The sequence below is a fragment of the Euprymna scolopes genome, chromosome 26 (genome assembly GCF_053919585.1).
Source record: "Euprymna scolopes isolate OS-2025 chromosome 26, ASM5391958v1, whole genome shotgun sequence".
Taxonomy (NCBI): Eukaryota; Metazoa; Mollusca; class Cephalopoda; order Sepiida; family Sepiolidae; genus Euprymna; species Euprymna scolopes.
In genome coordinates this window covers 66,290,939-66,296,973 of record NC_136507.1, presented here as the reverse complement: position 1 = coordinate 66,296,973, position 6,035 = coordinate 66,290,939, and positions in this window count along the sequence as shown.

Genomic DNA, 6,035 nt, shown 5'->3' with positions numbered 1-6,035 from the left:
TAAATGAAATAAAAAAATAAATGAAATAAAAAAATAAATGAAATAAAAAAATAAATGAAATAAAAATAAAAAAATAAATGAAATAAAAATAAAAAAATAAATGAAATAAAAATAAATGAAATAAAAATAAATGAAATAAAAATAAAAAATAAATGAAATAAAAAAAAATAAATGAAATAAAAATAAAAAAATAAATGAAATAAAAAAAAATAAATGAAATAAAAATAAAAAAATAAATGAAATAAATAAAAAAATATGTAACATTTTTCTTCGTCTCTCGGCCAACAAAAAAAAAAACAAAAAAAAAACGTAAGTACCCTTTTATAAAATTTTACTTCAGGTTTTACACATATACACACATTAAAAAAAAATCTCTCTCTCTCTCTCTCTCTCTCTCTCTCTATATATATATATATATATATATATATATATATATATATATATATATATATATATATCACACATATGCTAACTCTTTTACCACTGCCTTGCATTTCAAGAGTATATTTTTCTATTTTTTTTTTTTTTTTGTGGAATCTTTTTTTTTTTCGTCTCTTATCCGTATTTTATCTAGTGTTAAATATTTCTCCTTTCCCCCCACGTGGTCCTATCTATATTTTGGATAGTTAACATTTTTTTTTTTTTGGTCTGTTGTCGTTTTCTTTATATATACAAGTATATAAAATAGTTGCCGCGAGCCTTCGCAATGATGTCACAACCTAACGACATCATGGATATGGCTATTTTAAAAGCCATTGGGAGACTCACTAACGAGGTAAAAAAATTTAGCGAGCTGGAGCTGCAGTTACGCAGACACCGCCTCCAGACTAACTCCTTACATACAGGTACAGGTCATTTCCGTCGCCACCGACGCCACTCAAACAAGCCGAAACTGTGCTTTTATCACAGTCGTTTTGGTATAGAGGCACAGAAATGCAAAAACCCCTGTTCATACATGAACCAGGGAAACTAAGGTCTGGGGAGCTGAGCACGGCAGGCTCTCCACGGGATATTCACAACAACCGTGCCTATTTCATTATGGATTCTCGATCCCAAGCACGTTGCTTGGTCGATACAGGAGCAGCTTGCAGCATTTGGCCTTTGAAACTCCTCACAGAGAAGCCACCAGTTTCACCCATCACACTGCAAGCGGTAAATTTCTCCCCCATCCCCACGTACGGTCAAATTTCACGTTCTCTGGACTTGGAATTACGGAGAGACTTTACAAGGGTTTTTACCATAGCGGATTTACCTTACCGCATCCTAGGCGCGGATTCCTGCATCATTTTAATTTAATGGTAGAAATGCGCAGACGCCAGCTGATAGACGCTAGTACAGAACTTTCCGTCCCTGGCATAATGCGAAATGTCCTATCTATCAGCCCGGTATTTTTCATTGCCGCTTCAAATGATCCTTACCACGAGTTGCTACACTCCTACCCAGAGTTAACAAACTTAAATTTTGTGGTGAGCAAACCCATGCACACCACAAAACACCACATCGAGACCACAGGTGCTCCTGTTTTCTCATGCCCTCGCCGCCTCCCTGCTGATAAACTTAAAGCAGCGAAGGCTGAATTCAATCATATGCTACAGTTGGGAATAGTACGCCCCTCGTCCAGTCCATGGGCTTCCCCTTTGCATATGGTCCTGAAACAAGACAGAGATTGGCATCCGACTGGGGACTACCGACGACTCAATGCCATGACGGTACCTGATCGTTACCCAATCCCACATATACAAGATTTTGCTTCCTCTCTGCATGGTTGTAAGACCTTCTCCAAACTAGACCTAGTTAAGGCTTACCATCAGATTCCAGTGAATCCGGCCGACATACCTAAGACTGCGGTAATGACTCGATTTGGAGCATTTGAATTCTTAACTATGCCCTTTGGTTTACGAAACGCGGCTAGCACATTTCAGCGCTTCATGGACGAAGTAGTGCATGACTTGGACTTCATCTATAACTATATAGACGACATCCTCATGGCAAGTGCCTCACCTGAGGAACATGTCACTCACCTCCGCCTACTATTCGAACGGTTTCAGCAATACCAGGTGAGGATTAACCCTGGTAAATGCGTTTTCGGTGCTTCGTCACTAGTTTTCCTGGGCCACATTATCAGCCCAGATGGTATATCTCCGTTACCGGAAAAGGTGAAGGCTCTGCAAGACCTTCAACCACCTACTTCACTTCGCCAACTAAGGCACTTCCTCGGTCTGTTGAACTACTACAGACGCTTTATCCCACACTGTGCAAATCTTCTAGCTCCTCTTTCTGACCTGTTACGCAACAGGAAGAAGAAAAATGAGCAGATCTCACTTAATAAGGCCCAGCTAAAAGCTTTCAATGAAGTGAAAACAAAACTAGCGACAACATCTCTACTTGCACATCCTGTACCCGATGCCCAGTTTTCACTGGTCGTTGACGCATCAGGCACAGCTGTAGGTGTAGTGTTGCAACAGCAGCACCAACAACAGTTACAACCTCTCGCATACTTTTCAAGACAGCTGAAACCGGCAGAACAACGTTACAGCACATTTGGCTGTGAACTCCTGGCAATGGACTTTGCACTGAAACATTTCCAACATTCACTCGAGGGCCGTCAATTTGTGATCTTCACTGATCACCGTCCGCTTACATATGCACTTTGTTCTAAGCCAGACAACTATTCTCCCCGTGAAACACGCCACTTGGATTTTGTTTCGCAATTTACCAGCGATATCCGACATATCTCAGGTGAGCAGAATGCTGCGGCAGATGCTTTGTCCCGCCTTCCCATTAATTCTCTGTCCTCACCATTGGATATCGACTTACAGCAGATGGCCTTAGACCAGCCAAGTCTGGACACGTTGGATCCGTCGTCACCTGAATTTGCAACTTGCAAATTCGCATACCTGCCTGTGCCTACCTCGGACACGCAGATCATTTGTGACACCTCAACGGATTCCAAAATAAAGTATTAAAGTTGTTTAAAAAATAATAGAAATATTATTTAAAAAAAAAATAGTGTTTACAAAATGTTTACAAAATGCCGGCGTGCCTTCATGCAGCCATTTTTTTTACGTAAATCAATAGAATTTTACGAGTTAAATATTTTTCAATTTTTAAACTTTAAAAATCTATCAAAATTTTTCTATTGGTTCGATTTTTACGATATTCTCAGGATCAATGTGAAATTTTATGCTCTTTCCAATAAACCAAATATAATATTTTAGAGAAACGTTTTTTTTTTCAAATTCACCCCTCCATTTTGAAATATCTATTAAAATTTTAATAATTAATTTATCTGCCAAAGTTTTATATATCACAAATTGAAGATAAAAGATCAATAAAGAAAATATTCTAATTTAAAACAACAAAAAAAGAATAGTCTTTTGGAAATTTACCTGTAAAATCCAAAGTGTAAAACTTTTTTTGTTAAAAATCACTTTGATTTTTACATCGTCAAGTAAATACCAGACGCTGACGGCAAATATTTGTATTCATTGAATGTTTTCTTTTTTTAGATATTAAAAAAAAATGTAGTCGATAAAGAAGTATTAAAATATATCAATCAAAAACTCGTGTATTTCATTAAAAGAATTTAAAAAAAAAATCGATGAAGCGGATTTTTTGTTCTAGGGGAAAAACTTATAAGTGAATATGCGTTTCCTTTTTAACTAGGGAGGATGAAAAATACTAATTTTGGTTAACACACGCAATAAAAAAGAGACATTATTTATGTCCCTTGGACGAATCCGTATTTCATAAATTTAATTTTAGCAGCAGCAGTTCTTTACAGCTTCACGCAAAACACGTTGCGAAAATGCGATTTTCTACGACCCTCGCTTTAAAAATCCTTTTATTTAAAAAATACATGGAATTTAAAATATAAATATGGATAAATTCTTTACAATGAAGGATGGAATTACCCATTTAATAGTATATATTTTTTAAGTAAGTGATTTTTTTTGCATTTATATATATACATATATTTATAAGCAAGTCAAAATATGTTGATTTTCTTTATATTTCTTTTTTAAAGAAAACCGCTTAAAAAAACAAATATTGCATAATTTGTTATTAAACCGTTATTTCTTTTTTTTTTTAATTGGTCTTTGCTCCTTTAATTGAAAAAAAAAGGTTTGAATTACATTTTTCAAGTAGTTATAAGCTTCGAAAAATAGTAAGTTGAATTATTAAAGTTCTGATCATCATTTTTAACGGCCACTTTCTGATACACCTAACGACCCGGATATAAGCGTAACACAGAAAATAACACATACGCTATCGTATTAATATATATAGATACTAAAAGTCAGGGAAGGGAATGAAATTCAAATAAAACCTAAACTCTCAAGCTTACTAGAAGCTGAAGCTAGCAAAAATAGATATATCAATAAACATCTTTTTTAAACAAAATACTTATAATATGCTGCTCAACAATTGTGACACAATCCGGATTTCATTATCAAAAAGCTGATAAAACTAACATACATCTATTGATAAAATAAGCTTGATTCCCCTCCCCACCCCCTGCATCTACAGTTTTAATACGAAAATAACCGAACACTTCCGGAATAAATCTTTCACACTCTGTAATTACAGCATTTTCTAAAACATGTTCCACAAAACTCTTATTTGAAACTTCTGCTTTCTTGTTTTTATATTTTGAAACCGAATCAATATTAAATTGTTGTATCTATTTTGAAACTACACTTAAGCTTTTCTATCATCGATCAGTTAAGGGTGAAATCTTTCCAGACTGCGGCAATTTAAATTTTCATCTTCGAACTTCTTTTTTTTCTTTTTTTTTTTTTTGCTTCTTTATTAAATTTATAAATTAGGTTTAATAGGAAGTTAAATAAAGAGAAAAAAACTTTTAATATATATATATATATATATATATATATATATATATATATATATATATATATATATATATATATATATATGGAGAATGGCTTCCTTTGGTTTTTAAATTTAATTGCATTTTATTTTAGAAATAATAATACCGAATCTTATATTTTTTATTCTGTTTTCTTTCTTTCTTTTCTCTTTTTTATTTTTGATCTTTATTTTACTTTTATTTCAGACTAGCGGGGGTACCCGGAGTTGCTCGGGTGTATGCAGTAAGGAAGCCTGTAGAGAACTAGGATATATAAATCCTAATCCCGTTACAAAAGAAAATAATGAAACAAATGGAATTGAAGGAAACAAAAACTCAATTGATGGATAAGATAAACGTGTTGTTTATTTACTGTTGAAAGAATGAATGTTTTAGATATAACATGTGTTCATGTCCGTGCGGGTGTAACCATCGTTTGTTGCGGGACTGGTGGTGTAGAAAGAAAAAGGAAATGTGTGTTCATCTCACGTTCGGGTCACTCTCGTTTGTTCGCGCGTAGGAAGAGAAGTGAGTAATGTAATGGAAAATGGGAACGATAGTCCAGCGTGTAGACAAAGAAAAGGATAGAGGGTTGACATCAGTTAAACTGTGCGCCATGTTAGCCGTCAGCTAACACGTGTTTTTGTGTGAGACTAGAAAAGGCTCGCGCAATACTCTCCTTCCTAGGAAAAAAAGAATATATGCAGTGTATATATATATATATATATATATATATATATATATATATATATATATACTTTTTTTGTAAGTAATGTTTTCGGCAATTGACTTTTGGTCCTGTTTTTTGCTGTTGGTGTGGTTGTTTAAAACAAAACGTTAAAAACGGAATGTCAAAAATGGAGTGTGTTCGTAAAAAAAGTATTTACTTACGCGTGGAAAATGCGTTTACTCTTTTTTTTTAGGCTGACATTTGTTTGTTTGGTTTTTGTTGTGTGCTGACATGTGCAACGAGTTGCTTGGAAAGAGAAGTGAATTGTTCGTTTGGAAGGAAATTTTTTTTTGTTTCGTGATGACGTCGTGTGTCCAGTTGCCATTGTCTTCACATGTGAGTCTGCGGTAGTGTGTGCATTGTTTGGACGGGCGCTAGTGGCGTATTCGTTCCTGTTGAACGAGTTTCCAGTTGCCGTTGTCGTCGCATGTGAGT